Source organism: Peromyscus eremicus, chromosome 10 (assembly GCF_949786415.1).
Source record: "Peromyscus eremicus chromosome 10, PerEre_H2_v1, whole genome shotgun sequence".
NCBI classification, from domain to species: Eukaryota; Metazoa; Chordata; class Mammalia; order Rodentia; family Cricetidae; genus Peromyscus; species Peromyscus eremicus.
This window is the reverse complement of record NC_081426.1, coordinates 15,500,697-15,521,597: the sequence shown is the minus strand read 5'-3', so window position 1 is coordinate 15,521,597 and position 20,901 is coordinate 15,500,697.

Below are 20,901 nucleotides of genomic sequence, written 5' to 3'. Positions count from 1 at the left end.
TATTTGATACATTGTATCCGTGTGAAGTTTGTTGCTGGAATTCTCTTTCATTTGTCCACAATGAACATATACTATAAAGGTAACCGTCAGTCATTCATTGCTTTTTTTCCCTTCTAGTAATCAGCATGGAAGTCATCAGGGGAAATGAGTTGTTGATTGCAGCTGTCCATGAGACTCCCATAACATACAGCCTATTGATGTTGCCTTTAGCTATCCCACGAGTGAAAGGTAAGTTCAGATTGCTGAAAATATCATGTTCTTCAGAGACAGTGCCCAGAGCCTCCTGAGCTGGAACTGACCTTAATGTCTCCTCCATGAGGAATATCTTCATGGTACTCTAAGGTATCATGCAAGCTTCTAATGGAGGGAAGCAACCAACAGTCTTTCTGAGCTATGATGCCTATGAACCACATCAATGAACAGCATGGCATGTTAACTTTGAGAATGCAGTAGTGACAGACATATACTAACCAACATCTCTCTATTGGGACTTAAGAACCCATTCAAGAAGAGGGAAACCATGCTTGGTACTAAAAACTTAGCTAACTACTCATTGCTGTTAAAGTCATGGTTACTGGAGGAGTATCTATCTACAACCACTAATTTACTAAAGTGAATTAATTCATTATACCACCTATAAAAATTCTCTTTATATTTGCAGATAAGTGTAGTCTTCATCCCTCATCAAGGAGACTTCCCTTTGCAACAGGTAGAGATCACAATAGAAGATCACAACCAATCAAAATGTAGAATTCCAATAGATAGATGACCAATATACTTCAACACTGAAGGCTCAGGGAATATTGCAGAAGAAGGGGCAGAAAGATTGGAAGAGCCAGAGGATCTGGGCATTTTCTGTGAAGTTGTGTCCACAAGAAATATCAGAAGTAAAGCCCATAATGTCTCACCAAAAGGACTGCCCAAATGTGAGCTGAACAATGAAAACACCAATGTACACGGCAGAGTGGACAAGGAAAATCCTGTGAGGTCTCAACTCTTCACAAAGAACTATGGGCAGCTAGGGACAGCTGAGAGGAGAGGTTGCTTTCCTCAGGAAAGAACACACCAATTCACCAGCTAATTGTCTAGTGCCAAATGACCAATCCTTAAAGTATACATACAAGTAATGGTCTATGGACTGACAGGGTATACTTATGGACTTATATGTTTGTACATACATACATATATATTCAGTAACAATTGGTGAAAACAGAGACCATGAATTAGAAGGAGAGCAGGCAGAGGGGTACATGGGAGGGTTTAGAGGAAGAAAAAGAAAGGGAGAAATGTTGTAATTATATTATAATATCAAAAAATGAAATATAAAAAGAAAAATGATTTTCTCAAAAAACATGTATTAAATAAAATAAAAAGAACATTTTAAAATATTTATGAAATTATTTTGTTTTTAGACCACCCACACATGCACACATGCACACACACACACACACACACACACACACACACACATATATGTATACACACACACACGTATATATATATATCCTCTTGACTCTTTGTTGTGTACTGCTTTCTATGAGGCTAAACAATTACTCTTTTGTTTCATGATAATTCATGATTACTTATCAATACTCTTTCATGGTAGTTGCTTTCAAAATCTTCCTCAGAAAGGGACTGTTGGAGACACATGGATCTCCCTGAGTTGGGTAAATAGAATAGATTTTATGGGTGGGAATGGGGTTGAGGGGATGGGAATGGGTGGATCAAGTGAGAAGTGGGAAGGGAGATATTGCTGAGGGAAGGAATACAGGGAGAAACAGAATTGAGCAGCATTTGAGAAATGGTATAAAAACTTAGTGCAATGGTAACTTTCTAAAATATATGAAAAATGATCCTAATGACATCTCCAAATAATGAGAGAGAAGGGTTCATCAATTGTCCCCAAATAAAGCTTCCCATACATGGACTTACATCTATTTATTACATACATACATACATACATCTAATTGAGTTGGCCAAAGAGGTCCCATGGAAATCTCTTAACAACCCTATGCCCAAACAATAGGTTGCTTTCCACAAACAAACGTCAAGACCCCATTGCTAAAGACAATACTCAGACAACTTATTGAACACAAAGAGGTCAAAGTTGGTGTCTATATAGAAACTTCATACCTACATTCTAGTGTCTTTATTATGGTAGGGTACTCTACAGGCTACCAAAAGAGAAACATAAACATTAACCCAGCCACACAAGCCACACAATTTTCAATCTACGATCTGTCCTGCCTGCAAAATATGCTAGGGCAATAGTGACACAGACCTTGTGCAAGTAACCATGCAATATCTGATTTCAATAATGACTACTTCATGAACTGCAATCCATACCCAATAATGCTTAGATGACTAAGAAACAATGACTAGATAGCCCAGAGACTTAGGGTAAAACAACCTATTATTTGTAGGCAGAAGTTTCTGTCCCACCTCAATCTGCAGCCATTCAGTCCCAAATAAACACACAGAGGTTTATATTAATTACAAAATGTTTGGCCTAAGGCTCAGGCTTATCATTAACTAGCTTTGCAACATAATTCAACCCAGTTCTATCCATCTATGTTTTGCCAGGTGGCTTTGTGGAGTTATTTTTGTTCCATTACATCTTACTCCCCTGGCAGCATTCAGTGTCTCTCCTGACTCTGCCTTCTTATCCTTGTCTCTCTGCTTGGATTCACTACTGCTCTATCCTGCCTTGCCATAGACCATAGCAGCTTCTTTAGTAACAAATGATAGCGACACATATTCACAGTGTACAGAAAGACCATCATAGAGTACTTCCCCTTCCATAGACCAAACAGTTTGTAATTAATATAAGCCTCTGTATGTTTACATGGGACCAAGAAGCTTTGGGACACAGGAAAACTTCAGGCTACAATTGGCACCCAACGTGAGGCATTGATCCACATGGACCTGAAAAAGCTTTAAAAAGATTCTGAACACACAGAAATGGAGCCACAATGGCCTTCCTAGTCTCACAGCCTCATGCCATCAGCAGTGTAGAGATGCATCTCCGGACAGCTGCCTGAGAGATGGAGCTGGACACCAGCTGCCATGAGTTAAGCAGCATGGTGAATTTTCAAAGTCTCCCCACAGAGAGGATTCTCCCTGCTGCTGCCTGTGGGCTTGAGAGAACAGACATGGACTTAAGAACACAGCTCCATGTTACTTAATACTGCTTCTCAGAATTGGGGACATAAGTGTGACTCCTTGGTACCTGTGCCATGTTGAAAAGCCGAGTGGGGTGGACCCAGTTACCAAAGCTGCATTTCAGTCCTAGCCACTCAGCTTAATTTAAAATCTCTCCTGGTCAGAAAAGGATTAAATATACATAATAGACAGATTCAGATGGAGAAAAACTTTAAACAGGTTATAAGATGTTTAAAAATATATGTAGGCTTGAGAGAGAAAAAGAAAAAGGATAGAGAAAGTCATTAAAAAAAGAAAATACAGTAATTAAAAAAATATAATAAGCCACATAAAGATGGAAAACACACAGAGAGTCTGAATACTGTACATTATTGTGTTGTCTTTGGAATTTTTTAATTGCTATGAGGCATTTGATTGTGAGAGCTACCAGGTTAAACAAACATATTAAAGGAATTTTGAGTTCAAAATTTGGGTTTAAGGATACATTACTTTGGGAAAGAGGTTCTGCTTTTATTTCCACAGAAGATGAGAAGCTGTGGATTCCTTCTAAGTTAATATGGTTCTATCAAGAAAGACCCCCTGAGAGGTCTCCAATGGGATCGATGGCCCAGATGATCCAATATCCAGAACAACTTCAATGCACCTGGCCAAAATGCGCAAGCCTCACAGATTTCTCCAGTGAGGACTTGACCATAATCATAAACTTTTGCTGCGTTCCCATAAGATTACCAGTGCCCCCAATTTACAGGAAGTAGCTTAGCATACTATGCCCACATTCCCAAAAAATGGATTAGGGATGTTTGTCTTTGTTTAGAATGTTGGCTACAAATTATTATGGATAATGGTCTGGAAAAAAGCTAAACATAGGAGATTAGATTCAGTGTTTTTGTTGTGAAAAGAAAAAAACAGGGGAAATGCTGTGAGAAAATGTTCTTGTACACTGTAAAGATTTGTCAGTCCTATTGGTTTAATAAAATTCTGATTGGATAGTAGTCAGGCAGAAAGTGTAGGTGGAGTGACAAGACTAGGAGAAGGCTGGGAAGAGGAAAGGTTGAGAGGAGTCACCAGTGAGACATGGAGAAGAAACAGAAGGTACAAGATAAAAGAGAGGTAATGCCATGTGGCAGAATGTAGGTTAATAGAAATGGGTTAATTTAAGATGAAAGAGCTAGCTAGCAAGAATCCTGAGCCACAGACCAAACAGTTTGTAATTAATATAAGCCTCTGTATGTTTACTTGGGACCAAGTGGCTGTGGGACACAGGAAAATTTCTGGCTGCAATTATTGGTCTATAAAAAGGGAACAATAAAATGACTCCTAATGATATTCTGCTATACTCAGAAATCCGTGACTTATTCAGCTATCATAAGAGAAGTTCCCTTCTGCACCACATGGGAGCAAATACAGAGACCCACAGCCAGACATTATGCAGAGAAAGAGACCTTGGAATACACAGCTGTAAGTGGGATGTCTCTATCAAATAACACCCCTCAGAGCTCATGGAACCCCATTGAAGAGGAGATGTAAAGATTGTAAGAGTCAGAGGGGATTGGCGCCAACAGGATAACAAGACCCCCTAAATCAACTGAGCAAAGTTCATATGAACTGACAAAGAATGAAGCAACAAACACTGGGCCTTGACAGGTTTTCAACGGGGCCTCTGAGAACATATTATAACTTTCAGTTCGGTATTTTTATGGGAATCCTGAGTGTGTGAATGAGTGGGTTTTTGATTCTTGTGCTTGCTCTTGAGCTTTTTTTTTCTTCTGTTGGATTGCCTTGGCCAATGTCAATGGGATGGTTTTTGTTTTATATTATTATATTTTATTTTGTTATGTTTGCTTGCTATCTCTTAGAACTCTGTTCTTTTCTAATGAAAAACAGAAAAGAGTGGACTGGATGGGAGGGGAAGCAATGGGGAACTGGGAGGAACAGAAAAAGGGGAAACTGTAACAGAATATATTACATGAGAAAAGAATCTACTTTTAGTAAAGGGAGTAAAATAAAATCTGAGGAAGATTTTATTTTTCTTTTACTATCTACTGGTTATCATTTCTCATTCATGTTATGAGCTTTTTTCTGTTTCTTAATAAAGCAAATTATTTTTACTCATACCTTTAATGTTCTGTATAAATCACTATGAGACCACATACGTCACCGCACCAATTTTTTTTAAACAGGCAGTACCTCACTGGCTTGTCACAGGATGGTCATGTTGTTTATAAATTATCTTCCATCAAGTCCTTCTTTTACCACCTGGGGGTGTGAGTATTGAATTCCTCCTCTGCTTGCAAGTGAAGGTGAGGCCCTAGGAAGGTAGAAGTAAAGGGATAACTCCAATCAACTTTTGTACTCTGATAGCAAAAACAAGCCACTGATGTGACCACTGCCTCCTAAGTAGAAAAACTCATAAGCCTAAAATATCAAAGAGCTTGATCCCACTACAACAGACTGTTTGATGTTGCTAAAAGGGATTGATTAGCAACCATTTGACATTATCCATACATCATATATGTATATATACTGCCATATATGTGACCATATACATGGTCATAGCATATATATATATATATATATATATATATATATATACACACTTCATATAATCTATATGCAATATGTATTATTTATTATATGTGTAAATGGTACTTATTAGAATGACTTACATGCTATAGTCCAGCCAATTCAGCAATGGTTGCCTATGAATGGAAGGTCTAAGAATATAGTAGTTATTCAATCCATGAGGCCAGATCTCTCAGTTGATCTTCAGTATACAGAAGGGATCCTAAAAATGTTGTCTATAAAGCCAGTGATGGAATGGAACTGCTAGCAAGGTAAAAGCTAACAGGCAACGAACAGAAAAACTTTTTTACTCTATGTGCTTACATAGGCTTCCAGCAGAAGGCATGGCCGAGATTAGAAGTGTGTCTTCTCACATCAAAAGATCTGGGTTAAGATGTATCTTCCTACTTTCAAAGATCATGATTTAGAAGTGGATCTTCCCACTTCAACCTAAGCAAAATTCCCTTACAAGTTTGCTCCATTTTTAGTTTTAGTTAATTCCATATATAGTCAAGTTGACAACCAAGACTAGCTATCACACTGTGATCACGGACTTGTGATTCTTCTTGATTTACTGTATCAGATGCTATAACCCACTGTTCAGTGCTCCTTCCCCCAGTGTCATGGCTGTTGGCAGAGCATGTCATTGCATCTCACTTTACCCCCGCCCCCGTGACATTATGCAATATGACTGAAAGAGGCATAGAGTGCTTTCTAGTCCTCACTAAATTACCTATCTCTGTATTGACATAAGGTGGAGGATTAGGCGCAGTCACCCTAGAGACTCTGTAGAACGGCACCATGTGAAAAGGAAATACTGAACCTGTAGGCAATGACTACAATTTCCACAATCTTGTTTAGGTTTGGCTAACAATGATGGAAAGCAGATGGAAACACATTTTGCTCTAGGGATGTGTTGATGCTGTCTGTTCAGGATGATGAAAGAACCACCTGTATCTTGCAGCAAGAAGCAGGAATCTCAGCTCCCCCAACAGAATTCCAGGAAATTCCAGGCATAGCTTCTTCTCCATTCTGTACCAGTGTGAGTGAGCAGGTGAGCTAACACTTCTCTGTGAGATGCAGCACTACTATCTGCTACTTAAGGAAAGAGGGAGTGTGGTAGGGTTCATGAGTTCAATGATCAATATTCTACTGGGTCACAATGGAAATCTTGGGGAGGGTGCAGCTTGTCACTCAGAATCTTCTCAAAAGTTTGTCTGTTGGTGGGTGGCCCCGTTGTTCCCACTCTATCCATGAGGATAGACTTTCTTGGAGATCTTCTTGTCTGACCCTCCTGCCAGTTCCAGTAGACTTTCCTGCTTGGGATATACAGGCAGAACAGAGGCCATTAGGATCTGAACTCGTTTCAGACCCTTGTGATGAGTTGCTATGCTATCCTGACTGCATGAGGAACAGATAAGTAGAAAAGGTTCCACATCTTGACAGAAGCTAATGTTTGAAATGCAGCTTTAGAAATAAATTGAGAAATACGTACTTCCCTGTAGGTTTTGGTTCCTTTAAGGAGGGCCTTATCTGCTCTTTATGTTTTGGTTTTTCAATGCAAGTGTCACAATCAGATAGGTATTTTTTTAATGTCTTTGGAATTCAGTGATAATTTTGCTCCTTTAAGATGAATCTAGAATCACTTCACATTTTCACTGAATCTTCTAATCCCCAAAGTGAAAAGCCTTTACATTCACTTGACACTTATTAGGTACAAATTCTGTATTGTATCTGAGTGAGTAATGGTCTTTTAAACTTTATATTTATTACTAACATTTAAATGACTTGTTGATATTGTAAAGTTTTCCTTAAAAATTATCTATTTGCTGCTGGTTTAAGTCACTGTAATTGGCCTCTTCAGGACATCACATCAGGCAAACACTATAGTTTCTTTTTTACCTTATTTATCCTAAAAGATGATTATTCTTTGCATGTTCTTGATAGGCAGGCACATTTATCTATCTATGGTGAGTTTTTTGTTTGTTTGCATTGTTTGTTTGTTTGTTTTGTTTGTTTGTTTTTCAAGATGGGGTATCTCTGTATAACAGCTCTGGATGTCCTGGAATTTGCTTTGTAAACCAGGCTGGCCTTGAACTCACTGAGATACACCTGCCTCTGCCTTCCAAGTGCTGGGATTAAAAGTTTGTGCCACCACTGCCCAATTTTCTTTCTTTTTTTTTTTAACTTTTTCTAAAATTTAAATTTAATGTGAGTATTTTGCGAGCATGTGCACTGTGTGTGTGCCTGGTGCCCACAAAGGCTGGAAGATAATGTAGAATCTCCTGGAAGTAGAGGTACAGATGATTGTAAGCCACTATGTAGGGTGCTGGGGATTGAACCTGAATCCTCTGGAAAAGCAGTCAGTGCTCTTAATCACTGAGCCAACTCTTCAGACCCTCAACAGTGAGTTTTGTATTTTCTTTTTTCCATGTATTTCTTTATTCTAAATTTTTTTTTTTTTACTGAAAAAATTGCTAAACCAAACAAATGTAATTAGTGGTGTGAACCTCCTTTGTTTCAATAGTTCTCTAATCTGTAAATGTATTCTCTGATCTGAAATCTAAAATATTATGGTGTTCTGTGCCTTTTACTTCCTTAGTAGGACACAGCATTGATAATGAAGCCTAGGCTTTTTTAATTTTGTTTGGTTGATTCTTTTTTTGTGTGTGAGAGAGACAGGATCCTCACTAAGAAGAAGAAGATGATACCAAATTCTCAATCTTTCTGCATTAACATTCCAAGAGATGAGATTCTGGGCACGAGAATTAAGCCTTCATTTTTGTTTTTCTAGTAAATGCATTTCCTTGACTAATGAACATAAAAATACCTCTGCATTCCAAAATAAATAGTTCATTTTTATTTAGTAGTTTTTCTTTCATAGGAGTTAAATCTTCACTGTTTCATATGAAAAGATTATTGTTAATATAATTCCCCCTTTCCTATTGTAGTTTTCTGATTGTGAGTGTCTTGTGAGTTTTTCTTTCCTTTTAGTTGATAATCATATTCATTAATGTATACTATTATGTATCCCTTTCTTTAATTACTATGCCCACAAGCCATAATATCCTTGTAATGAAACAATATAGTATTTATTACACCTGTGAAATAAACTTCTGGTCATTATTTTCAACTATTCTTCCTTACGTTCCTACCAAACAGATTTATATAGAAGAGGATAATCTGGACTTTGTCTTCACCTTAACTTGTGGTGTTCTTCCTAAGACCCTGACAACCAGAGACAATGACTCAAGTTGGTGTTTGTACACTTTTGATAAAGTACTATTTGTTTCAGAGGTGGGCACATAGATTGCACTTATAAATTGTGAACTATGATAGGTGCCTGGTGACACACTTCCTATGGTAGCTAAAATCTGGATTAAAATTGTAGTTATACACCACTACAGCTTCATAAGTCACATCTGCCATATGCATTCTAATCTGAGTTATATGTACAAACTTCATGGCAGGCTTTTGTGTATACAGATGAAGATAACCCCTTACTGAATAGGATACTGCTTTTGACTGCTGAGAATTTTAAACAGAGGTATAACTATGCCACTTGATTTTCTATGTCACACTTTGAACATCTTGAGGTTTAAATATCTGAAAGTTTTGCTTCTAATTACTGGAATCCAGGGAGGAAATAGGTAATCAAGTTTATATAGTAATATCCATTAAAATCTACTCACAAAATTGGTCCAGGCCCTGTCTACCAACTAGTGTTCAACAGTGCATTGGGGATCTGAAATAATGAGGAAAAAGTCTGAAATAGAAACAATTCAGTTTGGGTTACAGATAATATGTTTTTTATAGAGAGAAAACAGACTGTGATAATCTATAGAGATTAGGTCAAATAATGATCAACATATGCTATATGATTAAATGAAGCTGTGTGTATGAAACCCACCATACCCACTGATACATACTAACAATAAACTCATAAGTCAATTAAAAGAAACAAAACAATTCATATCAAGGAACATAGCATGCTTAATTGAAGACGTATATACAAAGCCTATCTTTGGGGAAAGGTACATGCCAATAAATAAAAATTAAAATTTCAGAATTAAGTAAATTCACATTCTTGCTAACAACAAAAATTATATAGGCAATGTGTCTTTTGAAGTCCTCAGCATAGTAAAAAAACAAAAACAAAAACAAAAAAAAACCAAAGATATTTTAAGAAAAATATGTAATAACCATTATGAAATACTATGGAGTAACATAAACTATCATTTTAGGACATGAAAGCAATGTACACAAATTCTTTATGATGAAGGAAAACTATATTTAAATTAGAGTCACATTTTTTTTTCAAAATATTTGAAAGTACATCGGTATATTTCCAATAACGTTAAGAGAAAAATTGAGTATTTTCATAGACAAATAAACTAAAAATATGAAGAATAACAAAAAAACTTGACCTCAGGTAGTGAGAATGTAAATGTAAAATAGCATGACTTGGATGGAGAAGTGGAAACTTAACCATGTTAAGAATAAAGTCCAGGAACAACCCTTTAGTAGGTAATACTGAAATGTGATAGGTAACATTTTACTGTGTTCAGAAAACTGATGGATTGTTTAGGCCACTTTTAAAATAATATATATTTAAAACACACCAGATTTAGAACATTATTCCCTCAGAATTCTTGTTGCAGAGTTTGAAAATATGTATGCTAATTTTTGATGTTTTTCAGTTGACAAATATTTTATCAAACTATAGAGAAACCCAAAGGATGAATTTCCATCACAACAAAACATGAATCAAGCATCTTGTTTTTTTAAATACTTTCAGAATAATTTATACATGAAGATGAATTCTTCCATAACATCAATGCTTATTTAAACATCAGAAATTGCTGTTGAACCCTTTCGGCTATAATATGTTTCAGGTCCATTACTCCTTTAGAATTTGAACTTAGCATAGTATTTGGTCCTCAAATTAGTGTGGTTAGCACTTTATCATACCTCTTACAAAGAGACATATGAAGTTCAAACTTAAAAATACTCTATAATTACACACATCTAACTGGAGTAATAGTCTGGATTGATACTTACTAAAACACATATAATTAAATCTTGTTTAAACTTCAGAAATAAATTATAAAAATAAATACATGTTACATATTAAAATAATGCATTGTTTAACTGCAGATCTTAATGAATAGCTTCAAGGTTAAGATGTATCTTGTAGTGGGCGCCTATGTACATGAAGACTATTGCCACCTGGTTAGGTCAAAGCTCATGACTACTTCTGCAGGTGCAGGCTCTAGATATGTGTCACACAGACAAGCAGTTATGTTTGACAGAAGTTTTGTCATAACATTGCCATTCAACTCTGGATCCCTTTTGAGTCACATGCCAAAAATGACAGTGGTCTATCATCAATCATTAATGCAAGCAATCTCATAGCTGCCAGGTTGATTAGTACCATCTCCAAGTTGTGGAAAAGAAGTGAAATAGTTGCTCCTATCCATCATTATGACTAGGAAGTAGTTGAACAAGATACACCCTGACATTAACCATGCTATCCCTGAAGGAAAGACAAAATAACAAAATACAGATATTATGGAAAAAAAATTCTTTCAGGAGTGTCTCTGAACCTGATCTTAAAGAAGTAAGGAAGAAAGGAATGAAGAAAGATGGAGTAAGAAAGAAATAAAAATTGAGCAGGGACAGATGAAGGCATAGAGAAAGGTATGATCCACAATGTCCTCAACACAAATTACACACCACCTTCTATAGGAAAAATAGAGGCCACAAAACTTAGTATATATACTATATATTATCTTATATGTTCAGAACAATGGTAGAAAATCCAAAGATAGTCTGAATACCGAAGAAATATGTTTACTTGCTCTTTTGTTTTAACTATTATAAAATCATAAAGTATTGTTGAATTTAGTGATTTTTCATATAAATGATAATTTAGGATTATCATTAAATTTTAATACAGACTATATTGCCTATAATATTTTAGTTATGTCAACAATTGTCTATTTGAATATCATAGCAGCCTTCATGTTTATAATTCAGATTGTCATAGTGAGTCATATATAAAACATATGGTCATTTTTTCACTGGCCAAGCCAGTATATGAATTGAACAGAAATATTTAATGTAAAGACCATAAGCAAAGAATTGGCACACATAAACCTTTGAGCCTTAGAATATCTCAAGTTATGTTGAAAACTCATATCATAAGAACTTCTGAGAAGATGGGTTGCTTGACTCATGATAGTTCTTACTGTGTCTGTGAACCATAACCTGTTTTTCCAAGAATGAAAACAAACACCAAACACCCAAGAAAATAAGACTACTAAAGATAAGCTCTTCCTGTGTTTTTATTTCTGTAGGTAGGTGGACACAGGTGTGTCTGGCTTCAGCTTTTTGGTGAATTGAATGCTCTCAACCTCTGTGACTGCAAATCTTGTTTGTCAATGTGGCATATCTGTTAAGAAAGAACCTCAAAGCTGGGCTGTGGTGGCACACGCCTTTAATCCCAGCACTCGGGAGGCAGAGGCAGGTGGATCTCTGTGAGTTCGAGGCCAGCCTGGTCTCCAAAGCAAGTTCCAGGAAAGGCGCAAAGCTACACAGAGAAACCCTGTCTCGAAAAACCAAAGAAGAGAGAGAGACAGAGACACACACACACACGCACACACACACACACACAGAGAGAGAGAGAGAGAGAGAGAGAGAGAGAGAGAGAGAGGGAGGGAGAGAGAGAACTTCAGTAGAAGAATTGTCTCCATCAGACTGGCCTGTTGGTATGTCTTTGGTGTATTTCAGTGATTGATAACCTATGTAGGAGAGATAAACCTACTCTGGGCAGTACCTTCCTAAGGCAGGTAGATCTGGGCTGCGTAAGAAAGGTGGATAAAAGGAAGGCTGAAAGTAAGCCACTCAGCAGCTTTCCTCCATGGCTCTTGCCTCTGTCCCTGTACGTACTTCCCTTGATGATGCTAGAAAATGAAATAAACTCCTATTCAAAAAGCTTTTAGCCATGGTGCTTATCTTAGAGACAGAAAGCAAACTAGACTGTCATCCTTTCATGACTAAGGAAGATAAGTCATTATCATAAACATTGAAATAAAATTTATAAACACAAATGAAGATATGTTTTACAAGTTTACAGTGTGGTCACTTTGTCATTTTACTACAGGAAGGAGGATCTATCACATACTTTACACTAACTAGAATCAGTGGTTACCAAAATAGGATGCACATGGAACAAGGAAGCAATTGTACATGCCTTCACCAGAGCTGGATATTGCTAATATTATTGAGTAATACTTCTTTATTCTTTTCATACTCATCAGCCACTTCAAAATATCATAAAACATAGAAGACAAATTGGGTAACATCCTGGTTTATATTAAAGAAAAGAAAAGACACTTGATACCCTGTTCGTTTTTATAGAAATTACTGTTATACAGAAAGGATTCCTCCTGATGAAATTCCCCCTCACATAATAAGTGAAGACACGAGTATGTGAGAAGACCAAGTCCTACACTCCAACATCATGTGAGGATAAGGTAGAATCAGAACTACAGATTAGATTGTGATACATTATTCCTTGACTGTTTTACTGTGCCCTATTTTCATATTTCCTAACATTATAATTAAGTCAATATGCTGCATCTATAATGTAAGTACAGTGCATCCATAAATTTTATTGGTATCACAATAAGTATGGATTTTTTACATACTCATTCTACCCCTAATAATTTTCTTACAAAAAATACTTGAAATTAATTTACATATCATTTAACATCACAGACTGATAGAATTAGAAAAATGTATGATATGGCATTTTTATTTATTTTGAATTTTATTGAAGTGACTCCTCTATCTATGAATTATACTACTTGGGGAGAAGGGTTAGTTTGGAAACCACTCCATGCTTGAAGGTGACATTGGAACACAAAAAGCATTTGTAGACAGTAGTAGTGTTTAGAACCTGGTGAGCTGAAACTAGAGCTATCTGTCTTGATTACACAGGATGAGATTCTAGTCATTCCACTTGGGATAGGGTTTGTAAATTGATGAGAACATGTGTTGTTGAGTGACAACTCTCATGAGAAAGCAGTAGATGTTGTAGCAATACGATTCATAGTTCAAGACCTGAATGAAGAGCAAAGCTGATATGGACCCACAGGACCTGAGTGTCCACAAAGATGTTCATGCAAACAAGGGAGCAGAAAAGGACAGGGAGCAGACTGGCTGCAAATTCAACATATTCTTCAATTTTCTCCTAGTGGTGTTATACCTTTGTGATAGCTGTGGTGATACAGTTGGATAACACTATCTGTAAGATGTCAAACATATTTTTTGTATTTTATACATTAATGTATAAGTGTTAGTCTAAATAAATTATATATATATATATATATATATATATATATATATATATATATATATATATATATATATATATATATATATATATATATATATATACTGTCCCTGGAAAGCTTCTGATACATTAGAAACTGCAAACAGGGGACACAATTCAGAGAACTAGCACTGACAATTATGTCCATTCAGTTCTCCTAGTTTAATTTATAGACAATTTTATATCTGCTTCAATATTACTGGATTGAAGAGTCAGAGAACAAATGTTATGACTGGTAGAAAGGAATAAAAATGATAATAACAATTATTGAAATAATTTTTTTCATAGAAAAAAATATATTCAATGTCTTGAACATACCACCACCAATTGTCTTGATTGTTTCCTGTGAGAATCTCAGTTTTCAACCTGACAAAAGTTTTAGAATCTTAGCAGAATTACCCCGCCTATATGAAAGGTTTAATTATTCAAGGAAGACCCACCCTGATTGTAGTCAGCATTATCTCATAAGCTTTTATCACAGATAAAATAAATAGGAAAAAGTAAGACAAAAAAAAGTCTCTGTTTGCTAACTGCTAACACAACCTGACCAGTCACTTACAGCCCTGCTTCCATCATTTCCCCACCAAGATAGACTGTGCCTTCAAATTCTGAGTCAATATAAGCACCCTTTCAATTTTTGTGACACTTTTCTCAGTAATTGTGTCAGAGCAATGAGAAAAGTAATGAATATATTCTCTATACAGCAAATAGCTGGGGATAAAGTGAAAAATAGAAAAATAAAAAGCCTGAAATGGTATGGCTACTACTCATAAAAGACAAGAGCTTAGATTTATAATAAATCTAAATTAATTCCATGCAAGAATATAAAGAAACAATATTCAGTTGAAAAATATTGGAATTCATAGTCTTGCTAATGTTCACAAATGTTCATCATATAATATGAGTCATTAGAAAAGAGATGACTCAATAAAATGTACCAACTTTCAAAAGAACGGTCAATAGAAACAAAACACCAGGCAATTCAGATGTTAATGTAAATGGACACATTAAAAATTTTAGTGGTGAAACATAACTGAAGGAAATGATTAAAGAGCTCATTGGAGATGTTCTAGACAGACACCATCCTACTAGAAATGGAAGAAGACAGGCTCAGTCTAAACAAATACCCTTGGTAAACAACCATGAAAAGGAACTGAGAAAAGGATATATGGGCAAGGATTTTAGGTGATCTATAATAGCAGAATCAAATTCGGAGTCCTAGAAAAAACATGGGAAAAAAAGTAGCTAGAAAAATTGAAGTAATTATTTCAGAGAACTTTTTAAACATATTGAACCAGATGCAGAGATCCCTTGCCAAGCCCCAGGTGGAGCTCCAGGAGTCCAAACGGTGAGAGAAAGGAGGGATTATGTGAGCAAGAGATATTGAGACCATGATTGGAAAAAGCACAGGGACAAATAGCCAAACTAATGGAAACACATGAACTGTGAACCAATAACTGAGGAGGCCCCATGGAACTGGACCAGGACCTCTGGAAAAGTGAGACCGTTGATTAGCTTGAACTATTTAGGAGGCCCCCAGGCAGTGGGACCAGGACCTGTCCTTGGTGGATGAGCTGGCTTTTTGGAGCCTAGGGCCTATGCTGATACACTTTGCTCAGGCTTGGTATAGGGAGGAGGGGACTGGACCTGCCTCAACTGAATCTACCCGGCTGGGCTGACTCCCCAGGGGAGACCTTGCCTTGGAGGAGATGGGAATAGGGGGAAAGATTGGGAGGAATGCTGGAAGGTGGAAAGAGGGAGGACAGGGGAATTGTGGCTGATATGCAAAATTAAATTAATTATAAAATAAAAATATTTAAAAATAAAAAAGAGAAAACTATTGCAAAAAATTTTAAATAAATAAAATATTATATGTCACTAACATACATCACAGTAATGAAGTATTTAATGGTCTGTGTTAATTTGAGTGGTTCACGTAGCTGGAAAAGAAAACACTGATATTAGATAAGTCTCCCACTGTGAGTCTAGAATTACCATTTGACTCAGGAAACTTAGTGAAACTACCCTTTCACCGATGAGATTGCAAAGCCACACTACTCTTTATATAGATGGCTAGAACAAAAAAGCAGAGGAATTCTAGGTTTATTCTTCATTCTTGGGTGATAACATCCACTTCATCTTGCATAAAATAAAAAGAAAATTTTGATAGTCATGGTTTTAACAGTTATTACAATAAAAATTATAAACTATAGCTGTTATTACATCAAGAAAAAATTAATCAAAATGAAATATTTTGGATAGCAAAGAAAAGATCCAGCAGAACATATCAAAAGAGCTAGAAGATAAGTTAAAGAGAGGTGCAGAAACATAAGCTTCTTACACTGCAGGTAAAACAGTGAGAAATGAACTCAGAGATGACTGTGATACCTTAAGGGTACCTGCTGTAATTAGTGTAGAAACGACACAATCATTATTATAAGTGACAAAACAGAAGTATCTATGGGAATAAAGTATAAGAAGCCAAAGAAAGTATTAACAGTAAGTATGAGCAGTAGGGCCAGGTCATTAATGCCAAGTCCAAAAGTCTTGATGAAATCTCCTAAAACTTCATTGTAGAATTGATTATTGTACTTGAAAACAAATAAACAAAATGAAAAATAGTAATACAGAGAATTAAATGAAATGGTGCATCACAAAGGGCATGCTATATACAAAATGAAATGAATAAATACAAGAGCAACAGCCTTTTCACTAGACTCTATATAACTGTAAGGAGTGTGACACAACATATGTAATGTATAAAAAGAAAATGCACCTCATTAGTTTGAAATTCTGTAGGTAAAAATGCTTAAATTTAAGATGAAAAAGGTATTTCCAGATATCAAAATGGTCTGAAAAAGAAAGATTCCCAGTTTAGGTACACATGTATTATCAGGAATGTATGAATCTTTTGGGAAGTGTAGAATAGTTATTTAGAGAAATCTTTATGTATATCTCCTCATTTCATGCTAGGATAAATCATAATCAAGTTAATAGCCCAAGGCAAACCTGTTAACATTCTTGAGCTTAGATGTCTAAAATGAATCAACACATCCATACTTTTCTCTATATATTCTGTGAAAGACAGCTTCCTAACATTTTCTAGACTCTCCAACATGATGTCACTCTGGTGCCCTCCACTAATGTTAAAATTAACAAAACAAGATATTCACATCCTGCCCATCTAATTATAGCACTTCTGCCTTCCTCCTCTCAGTGTATTTCTTTCAGTTGGAGTCACTCAGATACTTTAATAATTGCTTCTTATCACTAACATAACCCCATGTGGAAACTCATTTTTAGCATGTAAAGTATTCACAAATTCTTTATGTTAGTATCTTTTTCTTTCTTGAGGCATATATTTTGTTTATAGTGTTTTAGAATACATTTTTAACTTTTCTATTTAATTTTTTATTTTACATACCATCCCCAGTTCCCCCTCCCTCCCTTTTTCCAGCTCCTCCTACCTCACCTCCCCCCACATCCTACCCACCATTCACTCCTCACAGTGGGGTAAGGCCTACCATGGGGAGTCAACAAAGTCTGGCATACCAAGTCAAGGCAGGGCCTAGCCTCTCACCCCTGCATCAAAGCTGAGCAAAGTATCCCACCACAGAGAGGAGTCTCCAAAAAGCCAGTTCATACACCTGGTATAAATCCTGGTTCCACTGCCAGGGGCCCCACAAACAGATCAAGACTCACAACTGTCACCCTTATTCAGAGGGCCGAGTTCTGTCCCATGAAGGGTCCCCAGTGGTCAGTCCAGAGTCCATGAGCTTCCACTAGCTCAGGTCAGCAGTCTCTGGTTTTCCTCAACATGATCTTGATCCCTTGTATTAGCATCTTGATTAGTTTTCCACTGTGAGAAAAACAAGTGTTCAAGTCAACTTATGAAAGAAAGCATTTAATTTAGAGTTTATAGTCCCAGAGAGAGAGGAGTCCATCACAATCATGGCAGGGAACATGGCAGCAGGTAGGCATGCGTGATAATGGAGCAGTATTTGAGAACTCACATCCTTATCCACAGAAAAAGGAAGAGAGCGCACTGGGAATGGTGGGAATGTTTTAAAATCTTAAGCCTTGTCCAGTGACATATCTTCTACAAGAAGGGCACAACTACTAAGCTTCCCAAACAATGCCTAACTAGGAACCAAGTAGTCTAATGTCCCCTGCTTATGGGGAACACCTCGCTTAAACTACCAAAAATGAGTTTTATGACTCTTTTGGAAGCTAATATTTCACCTACCACATTATTTGAACAATCTACTTAAAATATGAGTAATTGTTTAAATCAAAACAATGGCAATGTATCACACATTTAAGACTAAACTGAGTGACAAACAGATATTGGGAGAGCTATTACAATGTTCACAGGCTAGTCTCATTACCCAGTATCATATGATACTGTCTGTTGAGAATTTCTAAGTATAGGGAAACTCATTTTATTTCATTATAACAGAATAAAATAATTCAAAGGACAGCACACCATCACATTCATGTACCTAATATACATACCCAGGACACAAAAGCCAAAATATGTAATACTATATAAGAAATTGATGGACTCAGCTTTAGAGCTGTACATTACAAAACCTATAGTTAAATAAATAATTAAACAAGTAGACAGAAATATCTACAAATGTTGATTAATAATCTTTTAAAACATGACCAACTACGATGCCCTGACTGAAAGTTATTGAACACTCTAACTGGAAAAAAACAGAGGACATGTTCTTGTTGAGGATTCATGGAACATTCTCCAAAGTTGACTATAATCTAATCATAAAACTAGTCTCAAATTCAGATTCTCAAAGGCATCTTTTCTGACTAAATAGCATAAACAATATAAATGTCTTTAAAAAATGCACATCGGTATGTAATTAAGACATTTCTAAATAATCTATTCAGAAAAGAAAAACATCAGAAATACATCTGAGAAGAATTTGTTCTGAGTATAAATAACAAGAGAAACTAATCAAAATTTATAGACTATAATCCAGCCCATTTCTGGGGATGTATATCTAGTAGCAAATGCTTCCAACAGGAAATGAAAGAAAATCAAATGTATAAGAGAAAATGAAGAAAAAATTAAACCCACAACAAGAGACAGGATATAATGCAGAACACAGTAAAACTTTATGCAATTAATATGAAAATGGAAAAAATAATAGGGCTAAAAGTTCTTTCTTATACAAAAATCATCAAATTGTTAAGTCATTAATAATGTTTATTCAGATTAAAAATTTACCATGTAAAACTAAGCGTATAAGTAATGAAAGATTAGTCATATACTCCTCAGATGAATTAATAAAGCTATGAATAAGTACTATAAATGGCAAAATGACTACATTTCATGAAATTGACAAACTGTTGGGGAATGCAAGCAATCAAAACTCCGCAGGAAGAAGAGAGGCCACAAATATATTTACAAATCTATCAAAAATATTTAAATGTCTTCTAAAAAGGGAATGATCAGACTGGTGTTGGTGACTATGATTCTGTTAAACAAGTAAAGAACAGATCTTATCATTCTTCATGGAGGAAGCCTGTGATTTACTCTGAATACAGTTTTACTCTGGTATCAAGACCTCACAGATATGAACTATAAACTATTATCTCTCATATGTTTAGACACCACATTCCTCAAAATAAGTCAGCAAACCCCATGTAGCAACATATAAAGACTATGCACTATTACATATGTATGTTTTTCCTAGAATTATGAGGCTTCAACTGTAAAATCCAAACATCCTATGTGATTAAAGAAAAGTAATATACAGTCACATCAATAGCAGCAGATAACAAGTGTTTGACATAGAAACTAGCCAGGACACCACCTAATCTCTTCTAACAAGTTTTCAATTTAAGTCTGTTTGATCAGACATTAGATGAGCTACTGCTGCTTCTTTCCAACTACTTGTAATACCTTTTTGCCTCCCACTGATGATGAGGTATGTTTCCTGGAGGCAGCACAGACACAGATCCTGTTTTCTAATCCACTGTATTAATTGTGTCTTTTTATCAATGAACTGTGACTATTAATATTTAAAATTATTATAGAAAGCTTTATATTAATTTCTGTAATTTTGTTTACCTTGTGGCACTTTCTCAGGTCTTTTTTTTTTATCACATATCCTAGTATTGTACATTGGTTCCCTGTGATGTCTTGGGCATGTTTATTCTTCTTTTTTCTTTCTTTTATTATTTTTAAATTTATTTTACATACCAACCAAAGCTTCCCCTCCTTCCTCTTCTCCCCTTTCCTCCCCCAACCTCCTTTCTACCTGCCTATCCACTCCTCAGAAAAGGTAAGGCCTCCCATTGGAATCAACAAAGCATGACATATCAAGTTGAGACAGGACCAAGCTTCTTCTCCCCCTGCATAAAGGGTGTGGTGATATTTTATTTGTACACTCCAATAAAGCTTATCTGGGAATCAGAAGAAAAAGCCAACCACTATGTTAAACAAAAAGTCAGGCAGTGGTAGCACACACTTTTAATCCTAGCTTTTGGGAAGCAGAGATCAGAGGCCACACTGGGAACAGGGACAGGCATGGCGGTGCATACCTTTAATACCAGTGCTAGTTAACCATAGAGGTCTGGAGGTCTGTACAGACAGACAGAGCTGGGCAGAAAGATGAAATGATAAAGCTGGGTGAAGAAAGGAAGTAAGATGGCAGAGCACAGAAAGGCATAAAGGAGTCAGTATATAGAAAATAGCTCTCTCTACATCACCCTTTACTATAGCCACAAATGACATAAAATACCTTGGGGTAACA